This window comes from Pezoporus occidentalis, unplaced genomic scaffold (assembly GCF_034315485.1).
Source record: "Pezoporus occidentalis ecotype Australia unplaced genomic scaffold, CSIRO_AGI_Poc_V1 ctg3, whole genome shotgun sequence".
NCBI classification, from domain to species: Eukaryota; Metazoa; Chordata; class Aves; order Psittaciformes; family Psittacidae; genus Pezoporus; species Pezoporus occidentalis.
Window position 1 is genome coordinate 6,302,954 of NW_026914940.1, and position 14,244 is coordinate 6,317,197.

At 42.3% G+C, this 14,244-nt stretch overlaps 1 long non-coding RNA gene across 1 annotated transcript; it reads left to right on the plus strand.

Moving 5' to 3' along the window:
• The first annotated feature begins 4,533 nt into the window (after positions 1–4,533).
• On the plus strand, positions 4,534–10,767 carry LOC134167871 (uncharacterized). The gene is made up of 2 exons (XR_009966310.1): positions 4,534–4,959; positions 10,346–10,767. It is a non-coding gene; the product is annotated as an uncharacterized LOC134167871 (long non-coding RNA).
• Positions 10,768–14,244: the final 3,477 nt, after the last annotated feature.

The window sequence follows — 14,244 nt, forward strand, 5'->3', positions numbered from 1 at the left end:
AGGATTTAAGTGTTTAGGTTCTTTGCCTTAACATGCAGCTAATGAAAATTGCTTCAGATTAATTTTGGAGTAACTGTGTTATCTCCAGAATGCCTGTCACTATAGGCTGCATAGGAACATTCTTTCCTGCTGGACATGCCAATCAGCTTCCTTTGGGTGAAACCAAATTCAAAGCTATGCTTCTGGACTTGGCTAATGTTTTTTGTTTAAGGCTGTTTAGACCATAGGTAGGACCAGAGCAAGTTCTGAAGTGAGGTCATGTGGAATATATGTAGCTTGAATATTGTCTTCATAAACTGTTTGTTTTGCTGATCTCCTCCTCTTGCAGTACAATACCTGCTAATGTGAGTGTAGGTTTTGTTGTTTGATTTTTATTTTAGATGCATACATGGGCTAATAAAAGAAACACACCAGTTAATGCAAGGAAGAGAGTTCATTTTAGCTACAGGTCTTACTGATCAAGTGCCTCTCAATCTTGTTTTGAAGCTTGGTGACAGCGTGAGATAACTGAAGATTCACAGGCCCAAAGAACCCAAAAAGCAGGATTATAGTGTCAAGTAATGACCTAGGTTTCCCCTTCGCCAAGCTCTTTTGTCTGTTGCATTGAATAGTTGCTTCATCTCTGTGGCCCTAGGAGTGAGTAGTAGGAACCAGTCCTTCTCCTCCTAAATTACTTCTAAACTGTTTATTGTAATTGCTTTAATTCTGATTATCCCTAAAGCTCAGCTTTTATAGTGCACCTAAAGAAAAGTTTGGTCACACTGTCCATCTTCTGTATTTAGTTTATTCTGATTTGAAAACCAAGATTTGATACTGGTAGGAAACAAAATGGAGCCTAGTGAAGGACAAATAGCCATTTAAGCTGTAGTGTTGTTAAACGTGAGGCATCCTGTGTGCTGCTTGAGTGACATTTAAAACACTTCAGAATTGTTTTGGGGGAAATATTCTGCCTTTTTCAACTCCGAGGGAGCTTCTACAAGCAAACTAAGTGCCAATAGCTTTCACATTGCCTGTTCTTAAAGATACAGCATAAAATGTTCCTCTTGAAGGGGTGTTTTTCCTGACAGCACAGGTGCCCATAGGATGGTGTTTGGCAGCACATTTAACTTCTTAAATGTGGCTTAGGCAGGAGAGTTCTGGTTTCACTCTAGGTGTTTGGGGTTGGTTGGGGTTTTTTTAAGTATTTGGCAGCAGCTGATTAAAATACTTTTAACATTAAATATTTGTGATTTCAGAACTTGCTGGAGCTGCCAGCACTGCAGTATATTGATAATACCTGGCTATTTATAGTAAAGTCTGCACTGATGTCATCTGTGGATAATTCCTTTTCCAAAGACTTACTGACTTCATGTCTGAGGGTAATTCTGTAAACAAGGCTGTAGGTGCTGGAAGCATATCACAGGAGTTATGAGATCATGGAGCTGCAAGGATAATGGTCAGAAGAGATTTCTAGAAGTCTCTGGTCCAACCACTTGTTCAAAGCAGGGCTCTGAGTGGTGGTCTCAGCCATGGCTCTGTCCTATGAAGCCATGAGAACTGCCAAGGACAGGGAATCCACTGCCTCTCTGGGAAGCCTTTTCTGGGCTTCACCAGCCTCCTGGTGAACAAGTTTGTCCTTGTGTCCAACCTGCATTTTCTGTGCTGCCTTTTGTGGCCATTGCTCTGTCTTACCCTGTCAGCCAGTGCTGAGAGAGTTTGTCTTGACTGTCTTTAGAGGTCCCATCTTGTAGCTGTAGACAGGTCTTAGATGGTCTCTTTGCCAGACGAAACAGGCGTGTCTCCCTTCAGTTTTGCCTGTGCCCTTGAGGCTCTTGACCACTGTGGTAGCGCAGGGCTGGACCCTTCTTGGTTCCTCAGCATCCTGTTGAAGTGAGGGTCCTCACATGAGCATTCAGCATCCCTTCCTTGTAGTCCTCTTTGCAGTTTGCCTTCTGCAGCGAGATGTTGGCTCCTGTTTCAGCTGCCTTCTGCCCCAGCACCTAGTCCCTTTGCAGCAGGGCTGTTACTCAGCTCTCCCCAGCCCATGCTGATGCATGGGGCTCTTCTGCCTTGGGTGCACAGCTCTGTGCTTTCCCCTCTTGAACCCAGTGAGGTTTCTTTGGGCCCATCCTCAGGTTTATCACGGTCTGTCTCTGTTGGTAGAACTGCTGCCATTCACAGCGTCAGCCTCCTTCTCTGCCCTCTGCACTTTACTGTCACCTGTTTCTGACGGTGCTCTCTGTGTTGTCATCCTGGCTGCTGCTGAGTGTTTGGAGCCCTGTGCTGGCCCCTGGGGTCCTAGACATGAGTCTAGTGGGGTTTGTGCTTGTCAGGAACCTTCTGTGAATGCCATGATGTTTTTTTCTAGTTACTGTTAATTTCTGTGTAGAGCACAGCAAAAGAAGACTAATATGGTAGTTGGTAAGTGCATTTGGTAGGGTCATAGAATGTTTGAGTTGGAAAGGACCTTAAGATCATCCAGTTCCAACCCCCTGCCATGGGCAGGGACACCTCATACTAAACCATGTCACCCAAGCCTCTGCCCAGCCTGGCCTTCCTTGGACACCGCCAGGGATGGAGCATTCACCACTTCTTTGGGCAGCCTGTTCCAGTGCCTCACCACCCTCACAGTAAAGAACTTCTGCATTATATCTAACCGGAGCTTCCCCTATTTCAGTTTGAACCCATCACCCCTTGTGCTATCACTACAATCCCTGATGAAGAGTCCCTCTCCAGCATAGTTGTAGGTCCCCTTCAGACTCCATGCAGCCTCCAGCCAGGTGGTTGGTAAGCAAAACTTTTAACAGTCACTATGAAAATCAAAGACTATTGTCATGATTTAGAGAGAAAATTCTTGCTAAACTTCACTCCTGTTCTCCCTCCAAACACTTGAGTGGCTCCTCTTCTTAGTGTAGTGCAGTAACTAAGCTCTAAATGTGACATTGCACAAGTAAGCAGCATGACTCATATTTGTCAAGATTCACTCCTGGTGTACTTGCAGACTAGGAAAGTCTATTTTAGTTCTTGTTGTGTTGTGAGTTATTGAAGGAGGTGGCTCGATTCTAGAGGAGATGGTGTTTGAGAGAGAGGCTGTGGAAGTAGTAATTTTGTAAGTATACTTGTCAGATCCTGTGCAAGACTGACTAGAGAGTACAGAGTAATGCTTTCCAAATGAGCTGTTTTGCCAGCACATTATGTCTGTTCCCAATTACTGTCAGTAAACCCTGAAAAGAACTTGGTGAAATCTACATCTTAAATAGAGATAATCATGTTGAGAGTATTTGAAAGGTGTTTTGCATCATGTTTTTCTATATTGTATGCTTTTTGTTTTGATTTTGAGATCCTTGATGCTGAAGTGGGTGCCGTGGCTGCACGCTGTGCTTGTCTGGACTGTTCCATTGTGGAAGCAGGCTGTGTGTGTGCACTTAAAAGAGTGGGTCTCTTGGGTATTATTGCAAAACAAATAATTAACTTATTTTGCTTTGAACTTGAAGGACAAAGATGCAAAAATCAAGTTAAAAAGTACAGAAACTTGTAAAGCCAAGTGCCACACGCTTATCTGATGTTTGCTTGGTGCTTGCTGGGCTGAGCTTGTTTTCTTTCAAGTAAAGAGCAAGGTTAGGATTGATACTGGTGTACAGCTCACGTCTCAGTCTGATATCCTTCAGGATTTATTTGCAGTGGAGGAGTTGAGCTCGCTTTATAGACCAGGGGAAATGCTGTACTCTCCCCAGAGGCTGCAGTAACAATCTCCAGACTCTGCCTACCAAAAGGAAGTGGGAGAATGCCAGGATTTCTCAGGTTTGCAACTATACCATTTGCAGTGATTGGGATACGTTCACACAGGACTACCCTTAAAATGGGAACATTTGGCTTCTATTGCCTAAAGATCTCTTGGTGCCCTTAGCAATTTCTCCAGCAATCCAGTAACATGGTGTAGACTGAACTGTTGGACTGCTGAGGGTAGCAGCCTACCCAGACCTGGCTTTGTTCAGTGAAGGGACTTTGCAGTATGAATCTCTCCTTGCAATACTCAACTCGTTTCCATCACAGTGTTACAGAGAACTATTGTTGGCAGCTGATATCACCAGAGAATTATAATTGCAAATGGGAGTAAGAAGTCATTAAGTGAAGGAGTGTGGTAAATGCGTCACTGATTCGAGTCTGTTGCACCAGACTCAAGTGGTAGCCACTCAGAACCCCAAAGAAAACACAGCCTGGCCTAACAAATGACATATTGATGTGACTTTTGGGGGTTTTATCTTATTAGTGAGATTTTTCCATTCATGCTTGGTCATAGTTGAGGCAGAAGGCATGGAAGGCCTCAACTTGCTACTGGAAAGAGTAAACACTGAATTATTTGGATTTAGGTTGAGCTCTTCTAATACTACTCAGAGAACATCTATTAAACGTGTTCTTTGTTTCAGTTTCTTGTCAAGTGTTGGGCTTGGTTTTTGCCCTCCTGCATCAGCCTTCCACTCTTTTTAAGAGATATCATAAAATCATAAGGTGGTTTGGGTTGGAAAGGACCTTAAGATCATCTACTTTCAACCCCCCTGCCATGGGCAGGGACACCTCACACCAGACTATGTCACACCAGACCATGTCCATCCTGGCCTTGAACACTGCTGGGAATGGAGCATTTACTACTTCTCTGGGCAGCCTATTCCAGTGCCTCACCACCCTCACAGTAAAGAACTTCTTCCTTAGAACTAACCTGAACTTCCCCTGTGTAAGTTTGATCCCCTCACCCCTTGTCCTGATCAGATCAGTTACTGTATTTTCAGTCGTGTGAACTTTGTGTTTTTCAGATTGGAGGATCTCCAGAATCTTAAAAAATGCCTTTATGAAGATGGAGCTCATTTTCTACAGACAGCTTTGTCATCTTGGACTGGAGATTGAGGTTACCTTGACAGAAGAAAGTATGGACCCAGCTTAGGAATTGGAAGGCTTTTCAGAATAACAAGGAGACATGTAGAGGTAGCCAAAAAATATTTACAGTAACTTGTTTTAATAGCTTGTAATTAAGTATCTCCAAAGGATATTCGATTATAGAGATTTAGCAGGTTTAAGATGCAACTCATTATTGCTGTGCACAGTATAGTTCTAATTTCATAATTTCAGCTATTTACCTTTCTCTTTTGGTCCTTCTTACAAAAAAAGGAATTTTTGCATCATTCAGGATAAAGATCTACACTGAAAGCAGGTTTTATCTGGGGATAGTTTCTTGGAGATAGAATAAAACCACTGTGAAGTGGTTTGGATTGGAAGGGACCTTAAAGCTCATCCCATTCCAACCCCCTGCCATGAGCAGGGACACCTTCCACTAGAGCAGGTTGCTCCAAGTCCCGTCCAACCTGGCCTTGAACACTGCCAGGGATGGGGCAGCCACAGCTTCTTTGGGCAGCCTGTGCCAGTGCCTCAGCACCCTCACAGAGAAGAACAACTGCCTTTTATCTAATCTAAATCTTCTCTCTTTCAGTTTAAAGCCATTCCTTCTTGTCCTATCCCTACGTGTCCCTGTAAAAAGCCCCTCACCACATTTCTTGTAGGCCCTGTTAGGCACTGGGAGATGCTCTAAGGTCTCCCCTTAAGGAGCCTTTTCTTCTCCAGGCTGAACAAGCCCAACTCTCTCAGTCTATCTCCATAGTAGAGGTGCTCCGGCCCTCTGATCATCTTTGTGGTATCCTCTGGTCTTGTACAAGCAGGTACACATCCTTCTTAGCTTGGAGGGCCCAGAGTTACATTAAATTCAATCTCTTCTGTTGCTTTAGAATTCACAGGCAGGTTTAAAAACTCCTTTTACCTGTTGCGCTAAAGTTGCTGGTTGTGCTGTGTATGTGTTAGTGATACAGAGAAGCAGAGTGTCCTTCCTTAACATACCCAGGAAATGCAGTGATAAAACCACTGATGTACGCTTCCTCCTCCATCATCATTCATTTGCATTGTTAACTTCCAGTGCTGCAGTGTTGCAGTCTGGGTATTTGAAGCTCACCACAACATAGAGTCAATATTCAAAGCAGTAACACATGTGAAATCACTGCGTGACTTAAGTGCTGTTGGAGATGATGTGGGTTGGATTACGTATGAGCTGTGAGATATGGTCCTTAAAATGTAAAGTTGATTCAGGCACACTCTGCCCCACGGCAAATAGCTTATTTTGTTCTTTGTGATCTCTGAGAAAGTGGAATAAAAGTACTTACGAATGATAAGGGTAGTTAAAAATGTATAAAAATGGTGAAAGCTGAAGCACTTGATATTTCAGTGTTGAATGAATTTCTTGGAACGTTTAGTTTAGAAATAAACTGTCTGGAGAACAGAAGTTGTTCTCTGCTCCCCAGCCCGTATCTTCCACCAAAGTAGAAGGGGTCAGGGGAAGGACCTCGGTACAAAATCTGTTCTGGCTGCTTAACTATAGTATCAAAGTAATGGAACTGTATAACTAGTTTGGTATAATTACATTACTGTAAGGTAAAAAGGGGAAGAATCCATTAAAAACAAACGTCTGGATTTGTATCAAGGTTTTTATACTTAGGAGGAGTTTGGGGGAGGGAGAAAAGAGCAGAGTGAGAGCACATCAATTCACGTAGCATTAGTCTTTAAACAGACTATTGTATGCTATCATATCTAAACATCTATTTAAGTACTAGAAAGCTGGTGAAGGCTGGTTGTTGACTTCCATTGGGAAGTTCTTCCTGCTACTTTGGGAATCTGTGCACTTCAATCCTTTTATATTTAGGATTTAATGTTTAATTTTCAATTCTTTTCTGGTCAATAATGTAGGACTTAAAAAAATTCATAGCAACAGTGAGCATCTGTCTTCCTCTGTCAGTTCCAGTTGCTTTTTTGCTTGCATCAGGCATCTGTGGCTCAACTGCTTTGACTGATGGATGGACTGATTGACAAGACCTTGACTCCAAGCACGTGCACATGAGGTGCATGCAGAGGCAGACTCCTTTGACTCCATTTACATTTAACTATTACTGTGTGACAGCTGAAGCTTCAAAATCATAGAATCACAGACTGGTTTGGATTGGAAGGGACCTTAAACCTCATTCAGTTCCAGCCCCCTGCCATGAGCAGGGACACCTTCCACTAGAGCAGGTTGCTTCAAGCCCCATCCGACCTGGCCTTGAACACTGCCAGGGATGGGGCAGCCACAGCTTCTCTGGGCACGCTGTGCCAGCACCTCGGCACCCTCACAGGGAAGAACTTCTTCCTGATGTCCAATTTAAATTTACCCTCTTTGTTTTCTTTTAAAGCCATTCCCCCTTGCCCTGACCCTACATACCCCTATAAAAAGTCCATCACCACATTTCTTGTAGGCCCCCTTTAGGTACTGGAAGATGCTCTAAAGTCTCCTGTAAGCCTTCTCCAGGGTGAACAAATGCAGCTCTCTCAGTCTGTCTTCATATGGGAGGTGCTCAAGCCCTTGAAGCATCCTCATGGCCTCCTCTGGACTTGTTCCAACAGTTCCATGTCCTTCTTATGTTGAGGATACCAGAACTGCACACAGTGCTCCTAGTGGGATCTCACAAGAGCAGAGTAGAGGGGTAGGATCACTCCTTTGACTTGCTGGTCACACTCAGTGTCCTGGGATGCATCAAAAGGTTGTGTTTTGGGCTCAAGTGAACACTGAAGTTGGCTCATGTTCAGTTTCTCATCTACCAACACCCCCAAGTCCTTCTCTGCAGGGCTGCTCTTGGAGTCAGTGAGTTGTAATGGTCAAGCTTGTGGTGGACAGAGGATGTCTTAAGATGAGGGGAGAAGAGAAAGAAACAGTTTGGCTGCTTGCCTCCTCACTCTCTTCCTTTCTCCTTCCTCCCCTGATTTGTCTTGTTGAACTCTGCTCCATGTGCTTGTGGAAGGTGCAGTAAAAGTTGTATGTGACCAGTAAAATGATGCTTGAGGGAATATTGCAGTAAATCTCTGTGGCTTTGATTTGGAATTTGCAGATGAACACAACCTTAAGATTTCATTACAGTGTCCCTTTCTCAGCTTTAAAACTCTTCTGTTCTTCTGGAGTATTGACAGCTGAAGGAACAGCTCCTGGGTGGGTCATCATACGTTGCTCTTGGAAAATGACAAATAGGAACATTTTCTGTGTCAGAAGGACTTTAGGTAATCTTAGAGTTCCTTCATATTCTGTGGGTGGAGTTGGGGGGGGATTTCATGCTTCAAAGAATGGAATCTTTATTGCTCTTAAGAAAAACAGTTAAGGCATTAGAAGCCAGCACTCAATATTCCTGTTTGTGATGATGTTAGGATAACTCCTATTTTCAGTGCTTTCAAGCTTTACAGAAATGAGAGGGCAGTGACTTGAACAAAGGCAGGAGATGCTGCCTGCTTATGTTGAAAAGGTGGTAAAATAGCTGAAGATGCTTCTTAATAAATACACAGCTTCGATTTTAACAGGCCTCTTATAGAAGTTGTATCTTTCAAGCATGTAGTTGTACAAAGTGATCTGTAATGGCTCTGCCTTTAAGACCACACTTGGAACTGAAAATTTCAACTCCTTTGACAGAAGTGGAATCACTGTGTAAGATGCTCTGTATTTGTAGGTAACATTTCGATAAAGCAGAAAGAGATTTCGTTGTCATGTATTGCCTATTTTGTGATGATTTACGTGTTAAAAGGAGGCTGTGGAGAGTTTATTTTCTTTGGGCAGATGACATTGAAGTAACCTTCATTATTCCTTAAGAAGTAAGTGTTAAAGGAAAGCAGTATAAGAAATGGTTCATTGCAACTTAATGCTCAGCAGCCTAATTAGTCAAATACCATGTGCCTACCTCTGCATGAAACAGCCTATTTCTGTCCAATGTCAAATAGGAATTTCCAGGTTTGGAGCAGCCTGAAGAGGCCTTTGTTGCAAATGACCACTGGCTTTTTAACTGTTTATTCCCAGAACTAATGAAGGTCAGTGTGGTATCCATAGTGACTGCATGCAGGTCCCTCCTTAATCTCTGTATGCTGCTGTGACAACAAGTCAGTTACTACCGACAAGCTCTCGTTTTGAGAAGAAATGTTTATCTCAAAACGGGATGTGAATGGGTTTCTGTAACAGAAATCCTGAATAATGTCATCTTTCTCCACTTTTAAACTCCTTGTCTTAGATTCTTCTTTTATGAATTGCGTGAACAGACCTACCCCCTCACACACCCTTCCCTGGAACAAGCAACCTTAAATTGCATTTAACCTGGCAATAAAAAACTCTTTACATGCAAAATTCTTCCCTTTTTGAAGGGATAAAGCCTGCTAAATGGGAATACATCAACTGCTTTCAGCTCTGTTAGTAAAAGGAAAATGTTGCACTATAAACTACAAAATGAAGGCATATAAGTATTATGTGAACGTGATCAACTCACAAATCAAATGAAAGATGGGGGAGACTTGAACAACAGCAGGAGCAGTGCAGGAGGCCTTTGAATTTTGGCTTTTGGATTACTTCTGTGCACAGCAGTGTGGAATTTGTGCATAACTTAGGGAAATGCACTTCATGAGTTACTTTGGTTTAAATTATTTCCCCACTTAAGTGTTATAAATATCAACTATTAATAATATCAAGGTTCTTTTAACTTGGAGGAAGTAGCTTGTTGCAGAACAGGATGCAGTCTCGTGGGTGTTCTGACAGGATCTTGTTGAAGATGGGGGAGTAAAATGGTTCCATCCTGATGTTGTTGTGGTTTTCCCTCCCACCCTGTCACTCTCCTTTAGTATATACTTGTATACTAAAGTATATACCCAAAGAGAAGTGGCTGTATTCCTTGGCTGTAAGAGAGCTTTAAACTGATGAGGTAGGATTCTGACACTGAAAGTAAATACCTTCAGAAATCTGTCAAATTTCTGTTTCTGATACACACATATATATATGATATATAAATAAATAACTTTATTATGCACATGGCTTGTTTTGCTTCTGTCTTTAACTTTGCATATAGCTTTATTAAATAATATCAATGATTCTGAAAGGATGGCTATTTGTAGAGTTCAGGTAATGTTCAAAGTGGAAGTCCACTTATTTCTGAGAGCTCCAGGAATGCGGGTATTATAGGGAAGTGAAGTCAATGGATCAGTGAAAAAACTCACTACTATTTTTATATTTTAATGTATAATGGAAATTCATATTAATGAATAAATATATAATAATAGAAATATAAGCCTAAAGATATCTTAATATATGTTTAAAATCTGAGCATTTGTATTCTAGGTGTTGCACTTAGAAACTTTGTTAATCTAATGAGACTTTAGAACTGTGTTACTGAATGTGAAAATAAGGTTTTCTTCAGCGTTAGCTGGACAGTGATTGTTGGAATATTCTGGAAGCACAGCTTAAGTCTTCTCTTCCTTTCTCTCCCCTCCTCTAAAGGTGACAGCTGCTCTGCACTGCTGGATGGCTGCTGTGGTGTGTAGTAGCCTGGTGTTGTAAACATCCCCGACTGGAAGCTGTACCAGCTCTAGCTTTCAGTCAGATGTTTGCTGCACCTGGCTATTCCTGGGCAACGTTAGAAGGAAAACCTGTCAGGAATACCTGTGTGCACATACATATATATCCAACGCTGTTTCTATGGACACAGTTGAATTGCCTTCACATGAATCATGATTCTGTGCATTAACCGGATTGTTATTAATAGTGTAGGTGTGATTTGTTGAAACCTGGAGATACAAAGCTGCTGTCTGTGTGTCACTCAGAACAGTTCTTCACTGCACTATGAGATGAGCTTCGCTGAGACATAACGGGAAGTGGTGGTTCATTTCTTGTACAGTTATCCGTAAACTTGCTTTATGAATTGTCTGTCTTAGCTTCTGTTAAATTTCCTCTCAGGACAAATTGTTAGGAATGCTGTCAGACACTTAAGCAGGCATTTTACCTCAGATGCCTTAGGTTTTGTTGTTAGGGTTTTTCCTGGAATTCCACATTCTGAGTCTCCTTATGACTGGGTGAGTCTCATTGTTTGTGAGCTGGATGTAACCCAAGGCCAAAATGAAGGTTAAAACCTGACAGCACAGTATGTATTTTTGCACTGACAGTACATAGGGTAAACTGTTTTGCCATATGGTCATCTTGGCCTGTGCTGCCCCCATCCATGTCACTGTGAAGGTTTACTTGTCAGATAAATAACAGCTCTTGAAAGCACTTCTCCAGAACTAACTCTTCAATGATTCCAAACCAGCCTAAAGTAATAATGTCAAGGATACAGATACTTAGAAAAGTGAAAGATTTTCTCTTTGATTTATCAGAATTAGAATTCTTTGGAGTTCTTAGCCCTGGGAAAGCAGTCAGTGAATGACCAGATCTCAACCAAGGACAGCCATATAGTACAAAATGTAGTTTGTTTCTGAAATCTGGGTGTCCTGTCTGGTGCCATAGAATATGTGTGGTGACAGAAGGTGGTAAACTTACTGATGAATTCATTGCTAGTATCTCTGCAGAGATTTGTCTTTAATGCAGCTTGCAACTTAATACAGGCTCAGTTAAAATCACATTTTAGATACGATCTGTTTGGTTTGATGTCATGTAGATGTATTTATAAAAAGGACTTTGAAGCAGAATCTACAGATCTTGATTTCTTTTACAAAAGAAATAAAAGTGCTGGTAGTTGTTTTCCAAGCTTTCCTTGCTGTAAATATTTAGCATTCCGAGTTCTGTATAGTACTTGGTCTTAGAAGAAAGGAAGCATTCTCTGTTAACAAACTTCTCTGATCAAAGTAAACATGTTATCTCATGATGAATCTAGTAGCCATTTTTGTCAGTGCTGTCTTGGCCTTTCCACATGCCAGCTAACTCTGTTTTTTAAGCTTGGTTCACGTGCAGTCTGTCAGTACAGTCCTGTGGAATTTTACTACTGTGTACGTTTATGTTGTACTAGAACCTAATACATGTACTCAGCCACGTCTGCACATGGAAACAAATGGAAGTGGCTTATACGTATCTGCAGGAAATAAAGAGATGTAAAAACCAACACTGCCTTCTTGTTTGAGGTTTTTTTTTGTCAAGTATTTGAAATACAAGGATCTCTCTTTTTCTGTACATGAAATAGAAGTACTGAACGTGTCTCACACATGGCTGTTGTTTGCAGCTGAAGAAGGTGGGTCTCTTAAAGCATTGCTCAAGTGCATGTTTATGTCGTAATTCCAGGTGAGCTCACATTTGGGATTGATGGAGGGGACAACAGGAATTTGGCACACTAGTGCTGTTCTGGTGGGGAGGAGGAGCTGGAGTAGCACAGAACTGGGCAGCTGTAAGTGTAACGGTCAATTTGGGAATGGAAGAGGCAGATTTGACACATCACTGGTGATCAGAAGTTCCTTGTCTTGTTAACCTGATGAAGCCTGTGCCTGTTCCTCACATTAGAGTCCTGGATCAGTTTCTGATGTTGTTGCAATGCACTGATTTCAAAGCAGAGCAAAATTCCTGAAGGAAAACAGGGTTGGTGGTGCAGAGGCCCAGGAATTGTGGTGGGCACACAGGTAGTTACTAACTGGATGGCTGTTGCATGCTGTCTACACAGGTACAACCTACAGTTACCTTGGCAAATGGAAGGAGTACTAGGGATCCTAGTCCCCTCCATACTAGGGAGGAGTACAGAGGTTCTCACTTGCTGAGCCAGTGCCATGCCTGTGAAGAGCAGGGTTTGGGGTCTGGAGTGGTTTCCCTATGGAAACAGGCCCCTGTGGGGCCTGTGGTTTCCCTCTAAGTGGCTTTTTATGTCCTCTCGAAAGCAATGCATCAAAGTCCTCGATGCCTTCCTCGTGGCCTCTGAAGCCCTGATCCCCTTCTGTGAACCCACAGCTGTGTGCAGCAGAGATGGTTGAGCTCATGTTTTCTGCATACAAAGAACAACTGTTCAACATTCAGAGGCTTCCCCCCTCCTCTGCCCATGAAGTAATCACCATCTGTGGTTCCTGCTCCCCAGAAACGCTGCACAGCACCTGTGCAGACAAGAGCTTTGTGAAGGCTGAGGCCACGTGAGTTCATTGAAGTGTTCTGTCGTGGATTCCTAAGATCTTGTTTGAGGCTGAACATTCATTTAAATATACCTGAGCAATCTTAAGATGTTGAAGCTGAACGAACTTGTCTCTTGCTGTTGTAATGACTTGTGTTGCTGAGTAGCTAAATCCATGTGGAGGAAAATTAGAAAGAAATAATAGGGATACCTTGCAAATGTTCTGGAGGAGGAGTGGGAATTTAGTGTAAGAAAACACAACCAAATGTAGCAACAAGAACCGTGGAATTCAGCATATGAAGGAAACCTGAAATGTTCGCCATCATTGAGATTTATTTCTGCATATGAAGTTTGAGGTGGACATCTGAGGACTTACCCAGATCTCCCAGATGCATTCTGGTTTGAGTTCCAGTTATGATTTGGAGATTCCTGGAAGGTGTCTACTTGGAGCATCAAGGGCCTTGGCAGGGAAGTGCAACAGAATGCTGCTGTCCATGGGCTGTGAGAAGCAAGCTCCTGTTTTCCTTCTGGTATCACTGCAGCATTAGAGGCTGTTCACAGTCTTACTGTGTTCTGATATTCAAAAGGTTAAAAGTATGTTCCAACTTCCTAGGGCTCGTAAGGCTCAATGAGTGTTGCACGTGCCTTACAAGTTGGTGCAAACTGCAGCACTGTGTTGAGGTATGTCTGTGCAGATTCATTTTTGGCTGCCTTAAAAGCCAAGGCTGTATTTATATTGTTAATTAATGTCTTAATACTCAAATTATGACTTATATTGGCTGTATACAGGTATATTTATTGTGCAGCTGTCTTTAACTGATGAAATCTTTCTAATTGCAAATTGTGATAATATGTCTTAGCTTGGAAAGTAACTTCTGATACCCTGATGCCAGAGAAATAATCTGTAATCTTATACAGAATATTCAGTTCTCAATTGCAGCAGTGATTTATTGCTTGGTACCTACTTGCTCATTGTTAAAGAGAAATAGATATATTGTGTAATGCTAAAAATAACCCAGCAGCAACAAACCAACAGATCATTAAAGTTGCCCTTTATATCGAACAAACTGAGAAACATCTGGGAAAACGAACAGGAGAACAAGGAAGGAGATGAGCATAGAATCATAGAATGGTTTGGGTTGGAAAGGATCTTAAGATCGTCCAGTTCCAACCCCCTGCCATGGGCAGGGACACCTCACACTAAACCAGGCTCTGTTCAGCCTGGCCTTGAACACCACCAGGAATGGAGCATTTACCACTTGTTTGGGCAGCCTGTACCCCCAAGGGCTCAGGACCCAACTTCCAGCCTTTGCACCCACCG